The sequence below is a fragment of the Hyla sarda genome, chromosome 13 (assembly GCF_029499605.1).
Source record: "Hyla sarda isolate aHylSar1 chromosome 13, aHylSar1.hap1, whole genome shotgun sequence".
NCBI classification, from domain to species: domain Eukaryota; kingdom Metazoa; phylum Chordata; class Amphibia; order Anura; family Hylidae; genus Hyla; species Hyla sarda.
In genome coordinates this window covers 20,499,420-20,512,519 of record NC_079201.1, presented here as the reverse complement: position 1 = coordinate 20,512,519, position 13,100 = coordinate 20,499,420, and the positions used below count along the sequence as shown (strand labels likewise).

Genomic DNA, 13,100 nt, shown 5'->3' with positions numbered 1-13,100 from the left:
CCCACATAATTTCCGTACGGCTGGAGATATTTCAATAACTGGTACACATATTACGGGTCGGGATAGAAGGTCGACATAGGAGGTCGGGATAGGAGGACGGGAGAGGAGGTCGGGATGGTAGGACGCGATAGGAGGACCGCGATAGGAGGACCAGGATAGGAGGTCGGGATATGAGGATGGGAAATGAGGACAGGGAAAGGAGGACAGGAAAGGAGGACGGGTTAGGAGGACGGGATAGGAGGACGGGATGGACGGACGGGATAGATGGACGTGATAGGAGGATGGGATAGATGGACGGGATAGGAGGACGGCATAGGAGGACGGGAAAGGAGGACGGGATATGAGGATGGGAAAGGAGGACGGGATAGGAGGTTGGGATATGATGACGGGATATGATCTATTTTTCAATTATTTTTGCCTAACCTACACAACACCTTGAGTGTTTACCTTATACAATGTGTTTGACTGATCTTTTTACAAGGAATCTCCTTCCCGATGCCTCATAAAATAGGTCATTTTTTCTCCCATATTTTTGACTACAGCCTTAATTGAATCAACATGTTTATCCTAAATCAAGTGTCTTTGCATCATCATATATTTCTAAGATTATTATCATCTTATCTTCTTTCAATCTTTTATTGCCAGTTAAGTGTTTAGTTTGATAAAGTTCACAAGCTTTTTCTTCCTCCTTGATTTGGCCCTCCTCCGTCCTTATCTATTAATTATTCATGTCTAAATATGCCCCCTTTCTGTGCGCCGGATCCTATTCCCTTAGCGCCGTTGACACGCAACTTGCGTGTCACCAGGCGCATGCGCTGTGGTGCGATCTGGGAACTGGTGACACGCATGTGCGTTCCACGATTTTCCGCGGGGACACGTATATGCGTGTCACCGGGCGGAAGCCACCCTGGCCGCTTATTCATTATATGTGCTTTTAAGGTTGGGAGCAGATGATACGCATATGCGTTCCACTAGATGGAAGTATAGTGCTCTGACAGCTCTGCCCTCACACTTCCGGCCCGGGCCTGTATAAATCGAACGCGGGGCCTAGATTTAACACGCACATCTCGTGGGTCTATGCGTCTGAACTGCCAAGTCCGGGTGAGTGGCCATATTGCTTATGATGTTCGTCTGTGTGGGCTGCTAAGTGGATAATCACTGTATGGCGCTCTGATTGTGATTTAGCAACTCTTGATGCTATTATGTCCTCAGGAAGGCTATTTAGCCGAAAAACTGGGACATATCGATGTTGCAGTGTCCCCCAATGCTGTCATCTATCTGACCTTGTCATTGGGGTAAGTTCTTTTATGTAAGTTACATGGTGGGCATAATGTTGCACTACCGACTATATATTGGTTGGAGTTTTGGGCCACCTTTAATATTTCATCTTATTTATATGATCTATTGCAGTAATTATTATATGAAAGGGAGCGTTTCTATATACTCCAGTAGATAACAAGAGTGTATTAATCATTAAACTATGGGTCTAGGTTCCGAATTGGATGCGGTACGTTATTTTGTCTACATAATTCCAGACTTTGGTTCCCATTACCGACTAATTGATATTGTGGTAAACTGTGGTTTGTATCCCCACAGCTCTAGGGGTCATTTATCTCCCAAATTTGGAGCCATTTTTGAAAAGACCTAGGGGTCATCTAAAACCCCCACTTTTGGAGCCACATCTGAATAATATTGGGATTACACTGATACCCTGTTTTGGCTACTATAAAGGTATAAGGTCTTCCTAGATTACAGAATCTTGCTTCTGAATAGTTTCTAATAGCAATCTGAATGGTATATATTTTTCTTATTCTTTACAGCTATACCTGCTTTATCCTGGTACCATTAATGGATTTGAATTGAGCCAATCCCTTTCATAACATATTGGACCTTCTTGGCAATAAATTCCGCTCGTATATCTGACTGTCATCTTTTTCAGTTTTGATCCACTCAACTGTGCTTTATCATTACATGATTTTATTGTGCCTCAGTACATTATTTGCAATATTCTATCTATTTAAATGTAACCTTCTCCTCCATTCCCTGATGAAGCCTGGTTATTTGCTAAGGGAGAAACGCGTTGGAAAGGGAGCACGAGATGCCATATAAACCTTTTCCATACATAACATATTTATAATGAATTGTTTACATCACCCTGTCCCTGTCCACACTTATTGTTCAGTAAGGGCAAGGGTTTAGAATAGGTAGGGTTGTGTATTGAGTAGGGGCTCACCTGTACCCCCTATCCCCTCCCTACCTTCAATTGTGTCTCCCATTTGTTTAGAGACACAATACCGTTTTTGTAACTGAGACTATTTTACTTGTTTGTTTGTCTAATTTGATTATTATTCCAATAAAATTTGAATTTTATATAGGCCTAATTATTGATTACAATAGTGGATGTAGATTAGTTTTAAGTCTGACATGAAATGAACTTTGAGGACCTGTACTTTTTACATGATTTTATAGCCTATCTCCAACGATGTATTTATTTTATTGATATACTTTAATGTTCTCGAGATATAAGGAATAGTTGCCTGTTATGCATTGTCTATGGGAGCGCCTGAGATATCGGGTATCTCATGCTCTCCATGCACAGAGAGGGACAGGGCCCCATTCTGGAGATGACAACGTGTCCCAGAGGTTAGGCCTCCGTGATCAGACTCCTTGTCTATTTCCTGCAGATAGGGGATACGTTATAAAATAGTAGAGTACCCCATCAAATCTACATGTGATATTACATTACCTTGCCCATGTATGACTTATCGTGTGCTAATTCTGACTTCTGAAATCCTTTCTTACATCAAGAGCAGTATTTATAATTATAATGGTCTCCTCTTAGCTTTTGGGCTACATGACCTCACATCTCTCTTCTGTCACCTCCTGGCTTTAGTGACCTAAGACATACTGGTAGGTAAGATGTAATAGTGGAATCACTGGTCATAGCAGTAACCTCATTGATCCAACCAGTGCTCAGTGACATTGGGACAATGATTAGTTAAGGGGTCAAATCCTTGTGTCTATGGCGAATTTTTCAGTTAATTCTAGATACTGTATATTCTAGGACAGTGCATCACTGGGGAATTGTCAGCACCTTGAGAGAGGCTGTGATTAATAGAAGCTACTATTATAATTGTAGTCCTGCTGTTAGACCTAAATCATGAGAAAATGATGCCTCTCGACAAAGGTCCCATCAAGGTGTTTACATCATGTCTATAGCCAGTCTACTGAACACCACATAAAAGAGAGCGTTACTGAGAAGGGCATTGTGGGTAGATATTTACTTTCATGTGGTAAATCAAACACATTCAGATTTACTTTGTATATTTGTTTATCACCTGTACAGAATACATTCATTCACACCAGTCCCTGTCCAGGAAGAATTTACAACCCCATTTTCCAGCCTCAAATCTGCATACATGGTTGGCCACATTCATAAGAAGTCAATGGCTCCTGTCCATCTGACCTATGCCAGACTCAACCACACCATGGATTACATGAATGGGTGCTATGCATTACATATGTGACTAATAACAGGTTTTCAGTGGAACCAGGAGCCATGCCCAATCAGACAAGTCACAACTGGTGGGCTTCAACTGAGGGGACATTTATGGAACGTACAGTACATGCAATGGAATAGGCATGTGAGGTCATCTCTCCATTGATTGCAGGAGAGCCATAAAAACCTACTGGTGAGCCTTACATTTCATGACTGGTAAATATCCCCAGTATTGTATCCCTAAAAATTTAAATTGGGCCTGTCCAAGCTATCGGTGAACTTAAAGGGGTACTTCACCCCTAGACATCTTATCCCCTAACCAAAGGATAGGGGATAAGATGTCTGATCACGGGGGTCCTGCCGCTGGGGAACCCAACGATCTCTGCTACGGCACCCCAGACATCTGGTGCATGGAGCGAACTTCACTCCATGCCGGATGACTGGCAATGCGGGGCGGAGGCTTGTGAAGTCATGGTCATGCCCCCTCTAATAGCCTTGCGTTGAGGGGGCATGGTCGTGATGTCACAAGTGGGGTGGGACCATGATGTCACGAGCCTGCGTCGTTGCACCCGACGCTCTAAACAAATGCTGGGAGCAGCAGGGAGATCGAAGGGGTCCCCAGCAGCAGGACCCCCACAATCAGAAATATTATCCCCTCTCCTTTGGATATGGGATAAGATGTCTAGGGGTGGAGTACCAACATTTGACAATGGTAGGTCATGCCTCCCAAGGCTTTCATCATATTGTCATGACTGCAGGTAGATTCCTTTGTTCTCCCACCATAATTACTCCTAGGGAGGTTTTACGTAATTTGGAAAGATGCAAGATGATCCTTAAATCATCTCAGATGCAACACAACCAAAGAGCTTTGAACCTCTACTACGAGCAAAATTAAACTAGCACTTAGTTATGTTGAGTAACATGTTTGTCTTTGAAGAAAGTTTCTGCTTTCTCCCAAATAGTTGATGAAAGGGTTTTTACAGAGGATAGCCCTGGTCTAAAATAAATTGCCTCATGGTGGAAGCAGCACCTTGTGTATGGTTCCAGGTTGTAGAGCTTTGTGGGCATTTATTAGATTTTCTAAGGGCCACCCAATATGAAAGGCTTTCAAACATATGGTTTTGCTGGAACCTGAGTCTTGGAAAGTGGTGTTGGGTTTAGATCATTTGGAGCAAGGATTGGCTCCAATCAGTATGACCAATGTGAAAATAGATACTTTCCAAAAGTGCTGGGTTCTGCTCAGAAAACTCTATTGTCCAAGAGCACTGATAGTCCAGGATTTTTACAAAGCAAGGCTTACTGTTTGAGTGTTCAGTAGACGTTGCATGATCATGGCTATTGTCACCTAATAAGTCACAAAAAGTGGTCAAGCTGCAAATGCACTAAAATATACTAACGCCAAAAGGAACGCATAGACAGCAAAAGTACAGGAACATATACATCTTTATTAAACATACATGTTATAAAAACATAGCTTGAAAGATAAAGGCACTATGTACATCGCTGGATGACACTAACATTGGTAGCGTTAAATCGGATACAAGAAATGAAATCAGGAATATGGAAAATAGACAAATAATATTGTTTCGACATTGGAAACCCATGACCAAAGATATATGGGCAGGTTATCCTGGCCAGTGAGGTTTTTGTAAAAATATTGATGATACCATCAAAGATGTTCAAGGGTGATGTGTTACTATGGCCAAAGATGTCCGGGAAGAGCGGGGGGAAGATGGCAGTGGGTGCCGGAGCGGCGAAGGAACGGTGATCGTGGCAGGACCGGCGGTAGGCAGCAGCGGCGGAGGCAACAGTGGAGGCAGCAGTGAAGATCAGTGGTAAGTAATTTTCATTGCTGCCTTCTAGAAGTTGCCAAACTACAACCCCCAGCATGCCCAGACAGCCAAAGGCTGTCTGGGCATGCTTGGAGTTGAAGTTTTGCAACATCTGGAGGGCTACAGTTTGGACTCTACTACACAGTGGTCTCCAAACCGTTCTTCTCCAGTTGTTGCATAACTACAACTCCCAACATGTCTTTTGGCTGTCTGGGCATTGTAGTTTTGCTGGGAGTTGTAGTTTTGCAACAACTGGAGGCACACTGGTTGGGAAACACTGAGTTAAGTAACAAACTCTGTGTTTTGCAACCAGTGTGCCTCCAGCTGTTGCATAACTACAACCCCCAGCATGCACGGACAGCCAAAGGGCATGCTGGGATTTGTAGTCTTGCAACAGCTGGAGGTTTGCTCGCTGTGAACCCCCCGCCCGTGTGAATGAACCTTAAAAACACTACATTATAACACAAAATAAAGGGTAACACACTACATATACACATACCCCTACACAGTTACCCCCCGCCAAAAAAATATATAAATGTCTTGTGCGACACTGTTTTCAAAACGGAGCCTCCAGCTGTTGCAAAACAACTCCCAGTATTTCCGGACAGCGATTGACTGTCCAGACATGCTGGGAGTTTTGCAACAGCTGGAGGCACCCTGTTTGGAAAACACTGCTGTAGGGTAATTTTGGTGTCATGCAAGTGTCATTCTTGCAACCGAGTCCGTCCCTATGCAAATCCCTAATTTAGGCCTCAAATGCGCATGGCGCTCTCTCACTTCGGAGCCCTGTCGTATTTCAAGGCAACAGTTTAGAGCCACATATGGGGTATTTCCGTACTCAGGAGAAATTGCCTAACAAATTTTGGGGGACTTTTTCTCCTTTTACCCCTTATGAAAAGGTAAAGTTGGGGTCACACCAGCATGTTATTGTAAAAAAAATTATTTTTTTACACTAACATGCTGGTGTTGCCCCGTGTTTTTCATTTTCACAAGAGGTAAAAAGAAAAAAAGACCCACAACATTTTTAACACAATTTTTTTCTGAGTACGGAAATACCCCATATGTGGACGTAAAATGCTCTGCGGATAGACAACATGGCTCAGGAGGGAGAGCGCATTATGTACATTTTAGGTGATTTGCACAGGGGTGGCTGATCATTACAGTGGTTGTGACAGTGGTTCTGCAAGACAAAAAAAAACATTTTGGAAACAACACCCCTCACGGAACATAACAAGGGGCCTAGTGAGCCTTAACACCCCACAGGTTTTTGAAGAATTTTCGTTAAAGTTGGACATGAAAATTTAAATTTTTATTTTTTCACTAAAATGCTGATGTTATCCCAATTTTTTCATTTTCACAAGGGAAAATAGGAAAAAAGCCCCCCCCCCAAATTTGTAACCCCATTTCTTCTGAATATATAAATACCCCATATGTGGACATAAAGTGCTCTGTGGGCGAACTACAATGCTCAGAAGAGAAGGAGCACCATTGGGCTTTTGGAGAGAGAATGTGTCTGGAATTGAAGGCCACGTGCGTTTACAAAGCCCCCATGGTGCCAGAACAGTGGAACCCCCCCCACATGTGACCCCATTTTGGAAACTACACCCCTCACAGAATGTAATAGGGGTACAGTGAACATTTACACCCCACAGGTGTCTGACCTTTTTGAACAGTCGTCCATAAAAATGCCCATTGTTCCAAAGATCTGTCAAAAGCCAGGGGGGTGTAAATGTTCAGTGAACCCCTTATTACATTCGATGAGGGATGTAGTTTCCAAAATGGGGTCACATGTGGGGGGGGGGGGCACTGTTCTGGCACCATGGGGGCTTTGTAAATGCACATGGCCCCCGAATTCCATTCCAAGCAAATTCTGTCTCAAAAAGCTCAATGGCGCTCCTTCTCTTCTGAGCATTGTAGTTTGCCCGCAGAGCACTTTGAATCCACATATGGGGTATTTTTCAAGTCTTTCATTAAATTTTTGAACTTATCACCAAGAAATGATGCAAGTATCAATGAAAATGTCACGATGCCGGCTGGCAGGTAGTGGACCCTCTGTGCCAGAGAGGGATTGGCGTGGACCGTGCTAGTGGACCGGTTCTAAGCCACTACTGGTTTTCACCAGAGCCCGCCGCAAAGCGGGATGGTCTTGCTGCGGCGGTAGTGACCAGGTCGTATCCACTAGCAACGGCTCACCTCTCTGGCTGCTGAAGATAGGCGCGGTACAAGGGAGTAGGCAGAAGCAAGGTCGGACGTAGCAGAAGGTCGGGGCAGGCAGCAAGGATCGTAGTCAGGGGCAACGGCAGAAGGTCTGGAAACACAGGCAAGGAACACACAAGGAACGCTTTCACTGGCACTAAGGCAACAAGATCCGGCAAGGGAGTGCAAGGGAAGTGAGGTAATATAGGGAAGTGCACAGGTGAAAACCCTAATTGGAACCACTGCGCCAATCAGCGGCGCAGTGGCCCTTTAAATCGCAGAGACCCGGCGCGCGCGCGCCCTAGGGAGCGGGGCCGCGCGCGCCGGGACAGAACAGACGGGGAGCGAGTCAGGTAGGGGAGCCGGGGTGCGCATCGCGAGCGGGCGCTACCCGCATCGCGAATCGCATCCCGGCTGGCAGCAGGATCGCAGCGCCCCGGGTCAGAGGACGTGACCGGAGCGCTGCAGCGGAGGGAGTGAAGCGAGCGCTCCGGGGAGGAGCGGGGACCCGGAGCGCTCGGCGTAACAGTACCCCCCCCCTTGGGTCTCCCCCTCTTCTTGGAGCCTGAGAACCTGAGGAGCAGACTTTTGTCAAGGATGTTGTCCTCAGGTTCCCAGGATCTCTCTTCAGGACCACAACCCTCCCAGTCTACTAAAAAAAAATTTTTCCCTCTGACCTTTTTGGCAGCCAAAATTTCCTTGACCGAGAAGACGTCCGAGGAGCCGGAAACAGGAGTGGGAGGAACAGATTTGGGAGAAAAACGGTTGAGGATGAGTGGTTTGAGAAGAGAGACGTGAAAGGCATTAGGGATACGAAGAGAAGGAGGAAGAAGAAGTTTATAAGAGACAGGATTAATTTGACACAAAATTTTGAAAGGACCAAGATAGCGTGGTCCCAACTTGTAGCTAGGGACACGGAAGCGGACATATTTAGCGGAGAGCCATACCTTGTCTCCAGGGGAAAAAACGGGGGGAGCTCTTCTTTTCTTATCCGCGAACCTCTTCATGCGTGAAGAAGCCTGTAAGAGAGAATTTTGGGTCTCTCTCCATATAATGGAAAGGTCACGAGAAATTTCATCCACAGCGGGCAGACCAGAGGGCAAGGGGGTAGGGAGGGGGGGAAGAGGGTGACGGCCGTACACCACGAAAAATGGGGATTTGGAGGAAGATTCAGAGACCCTGAAGTTATACGAAAATTCGGCCCATGGAAGGAGATCTGCCCAGTCATCCTGGCGGGAGGAAACAAAATGTCGCAAATAATCACCCAGGATCTGGTTAATTCTTTCTACTTGTCCATTGGACTGGGGATGATATGCAGAGGAAAAATTTAATTTAATCTTGAGTTGTTTACAGAGAGCCCTCCAGAATTTAGACACGAATTGGACCCCTCTATCCGAGACAATCTGCGTAGGCAACCCGTGAAGACGAAAAATGTGTACAAAAAATTGTTTAGCCAACTGAGGCGCAGAAGGAAGACCAGGAAGAGGGATGAAATGTGCCATTTTGGAGAATCGATCAACGACCACCCAAATAACGGTGTTGCCACGGGAAGGGGGTAAATCAGTAATAAAATCCATACCAATCAGAGACCAAGGCTGTTCGGGGACAGGCAGAGGATGAAGAAAACCAGCGGGCTTCTGGCGAGGAGTCTTATCCCGGGCACAGATAGTGCAGGCTCGCACAAAGTCCCCAACATCCGTCTCCAGAGTCGGCCACCAATAGAAGCGGGAGATGAGTTGCACAGATTTCTTGATGCCCGCATGACCTGCGAGATGGGAGGAGTGACCCCATTTGAGGATTCCGAGGCGTTGGCGTGGAGAAACAAAGGTCTTTCCTGGAGGAGTCTGCCTGATGGAGGCAGGAGAAGTGGAGATCAGGCAGTCAGGTGGAATGATGTGTTGCGGAGGGAGATCAACTTCTGAGGCATCCGAGGAACGAGAGAGAGCATCGGCCCTAATGTTCTTATCGGCAGGACGAAAGTGAATCTCAAAATTAAATCGGGCAAAGAACAGAGACCACCGGGCCTGGCGAGGATTCAGCCGTTGGGCCGACTGGAGGTAGGAGAGGTTCTTGTGGTCGGTGTAGATAATAACAGGAAATCTTGATCCCTCCAGCAGATGCCTCCATTCCTCAAGTGCTAATTTAATGGCTAGAAGCTCTCGATCCCCGATGGAGTAGTTCCTCTCCGCTGGAGAGAAGGTCCTAGAGAAAAAACCACAAGTGACAGCATGCCCGGAAGGATTTTTTTGTAGAAGAACAGCTCCAGCTCCTACTGAGGAGGCATCAACCTCCAATAGGAAGGGTTTGGAAGGGTCAGGTCTGGAGAGCACGGGAGCCGAAGAAAAGGCAGACTTGAGTCGTTTAAAGGAGTCTTCTGCTTGAGGAGGCCAGGACTTGGGATCAGCATTTTTCTTGGTTAAAGCCACGATAGGAGCCACAATGGTAGAAAAATGTGGAATAAATTGCCTGTAATAATTGGCGAACCCCAAAAAGCGTTGGATAGCACGGAGTCCGGAGGGGCGTGGCCAATTTAAGACGGCAGAGAGTTTGTCTGGATCCATCTGTAGTCCCTGGCCAGAGACCAAATATCCTAGAAAAGGAAGAGATTGGCATTCAAACAGACATTTCTCAATTTTGGCATAGAGTTGGTTGTCACGAAGTCTCTGAAGAACCATACGGACATGCTGGCGGTGTTCTTCTAGATTGGCAGAAAAAATTAGGATATCGTCCAGATATACCACAACACAGGAGTATAACAGATCACGAAAAATTTCATTGACAAAGTCTTGGAAGACGGCAGGGGCATTGCACAGTCCAAAGGGCATGACCAGATACTCAAAGTGTCCATCTCTGGTGTTAAATGCCGTTTTCCACTCGTCCCCCTCTCTGATGCGGATGAGGTTATAGGCGCCTCTTAAGTCCAATTTAGTGAAGATGTGGGCACCTTGGAGGCGATCAAAGAGTTCAGAGATGAGGGGTAAGGGGTAGCGGTTCTTAACCGTGATTTTATTAAGACCGCGGTAGTCAATGCAAGGACGTAGGGAGCCATCTTTTTTGGACACAAAGAAAAATCCGGCTCCGGCAGGAGAGGAGGATTTACGGATAAAGCCCTTTTTTAGATTCTCCTGGACGTATTCGGACATGGCAAGAGTCTCTGGGGCAGAGAGAGGATAAATTCTGCCCCGGGGTGGAGTAGTACCCGGGAGGAGGTCGATAGGGCAATCATAAGGCCTGTGAGGAGGTAGAGTCTCAGCTTGTTTTTTGCAGAAAACATCCGCGAAGTCCATATAGGCCTTAGGGAGACCGGTTACTGGAGGAACCACAGAGTTACGGCAAGGGTTACTGGGAACCGGTTTTAGACAGTTCTTGGAACAAGAGGACCCCCAACTCTTGATCTCCCCAGTGGACCAATCCAGGGTTGGGGAATGAAGTTGAAGCCAGGGAAGTCCAAGAAGAATCTCCGAGGTGCAATTGGGGAGGACCAAAAGTTCAATCCTCTCATGATGAGATCCGATGCTCATAAGAAGGGGCTCCGTGCGGAAACGTATGGTACAGTCCAGTCTTTCATTATTTACACAATTGATGTAGAGGGGTCTGGCGAGACTGGTCACTGGGATGTTGAACCTGTTGACGAGAGAGGCCAAAATAAAATTTCCTGCAGATCCAGAGTCCAAGAAGGCCACTGTAGAGAAGGAGAAGGCAGAGGCAGACATCCGCACAGGCACAGTAAGACGTGGAGAAGCAGAGTAGACATCAAGGACTGTCTCACCTTTGTGCGGAGTCAGCGTACGTCTTTCCAGGCGGGGAGGACGGATAGGACAATCCCTCAGGAAGTGTTCGGTACTAGCACAGTACAGGCAGAGGTTCTCCATACGGCGTCGTGTCCTCTCTTGAGGTGTCAGGCGAGACCGGTCGACCTGCATAGCCTCCACGGCGGGAGGCACAGGAACAGATTGCAGGGGACCAGAGGAGAGAGGAGCCGAGGAGACGAAACGCCTCGTGCGAACAGAGTCCATATCTTGGCGGAGTTCCTGACGCCTTTCAGAAAAACGCATGTCAATGCGAGTGGCTAGGTGAATAAGTTCATGTAGATTAGCAGGAATTTCTCGTGCGGCCAGAACATCTTTAATGTTGCTGGATAGGCCTTTTTTGAAGGTCGCGCAGAGGGCCTCATTATTCCAGGACAATTCTGAAGCAAGTGTACGGAATTGTACGGCATACTCGCCAACGGAAGAATTACCCTGGACCAGGTTCAACAGGGCAGTCTCAGCAGAAGAGGCTCGGGCAGGTTCCTCAAAGACACTTCGGATTTCCGAGAAGAAGGAGTGTACAGAGGCAGTGACGGGGTCATTGCGGTCCCAGAGCGGTGTGGCCCATGACAGGGCTTTTCCGGACAGAAGACTGACTACGAAAGCCACCTTAGACCTTTCAGTGGGAAACAGGTCCGACATCATCTCCAGATGCAGGGAACATTGGGAAAGAAAGCCACGGCAAAACTTAGAGTCCCCATCAAATTTATCCGGCAAGGATAAGCGTATCCCAGGAGCGGCCACTCGCTGCGGAGGAGGTGCAGGAGCTGGCGGAGGAGATGACTGCTGAAGCTGTGGTAGCAACTGTTGTAGCATAACGGTCAGTTGAGACAGCTGTTGGCCTTGTTGCGCTATCTGTTGTGACTGCTGGGCGACCACCGTGGTGAGGTCAGCGACAACTGGCAGAGGAACTTCAGCGGGATCCATGGCCGGATCTACTGTCACGATGCCGGCTGGCAGGTAGTGGACCCTCTGTGCCAGAGAGGGATTGGCGTGGACCGTGCTAGTGGACCGGTTCTAAGCCACTACTGGTTTTCACCAGAGCCCGCCGCAAAGCGGGATGGTCTTGCTGCGGCGGTAGTGACCAGGTCGTATCCACTAGCAACGGCTCACCTCTCTGGCTGCTGAAGATAGGCGCGGTACAAGGGAGTAGGCAGAAGCAAGGTCGGACGTAGCAGAAGGTCGGGGCAGGCAGCAAGGATCGTAGTCAGGGGCAACGGCAGAAGGTCTGGAAACACAGGCAAGGAACACACAAGGAACGCTTTCACTGGCACTAAGGCAACAAGATCCGGCAAGGGAGTGCAAGGGAAGTGAGGTAATATAGGGAAGTGCACAGGTGAAAACCCTAATTGGAACCACTGCGCCAATCAGCGGCGCAGTGGCCCTTTAAATCGCAGAGACCCGGCGCGCGCGCGCCCTAGGGAGCGGGGCCGCGCGCGCCGGGACAGAACAGACGGGGAGCGAGTCAGGTAGGGGAGCCGGGGTGCGCATCGCGAGCGGGCGCTACCCGCATCGCGAATCGCATCCCGGCTGGCAGCAGGATCGCAGCGCCCCGGGTCAGAGGACGTGACCGGAGCGCTGCAGCGGAGGGAGTGAAGCGAGCGCTCCGGGGAGGAGCGGGGACCCGGAGCGCTCGGCGTAACAGAAAAATTTCCATTATGTTACAAAAAAACTCTCTTGGAATCAAATTCATAAGTAAAAGTATCCCAGAGTTATTAATGCTTAAAGTGACAGTGGTCAGATGTGCAAAAAATGCTCTGGACC

At 47.6% G+C, this 13,100-nt stretch overlaps 1 long non-coding RNA gene across 1 annotated transcript; it reads left to right on the top strand.

Moving 5' to 3' along the window:
* The first annotated feature begins 1,228 nt into the window (after positions 1-1,228).
* On the top strand, positions 1,229-2,119 carry LOC130297350 (uncharacterized). Its single transcript, XR_008849494.1, has 3 exons — positions 1,229-1,295; positions 1,597-1,731; positions 1,821-2,119. It is a non-coding gene; the product is annotated as an uncharacterized LOC130297350 (long non-coding RNA).
* Positions 2,120-13,100: the final 10,981 nt, after the last annotated feature.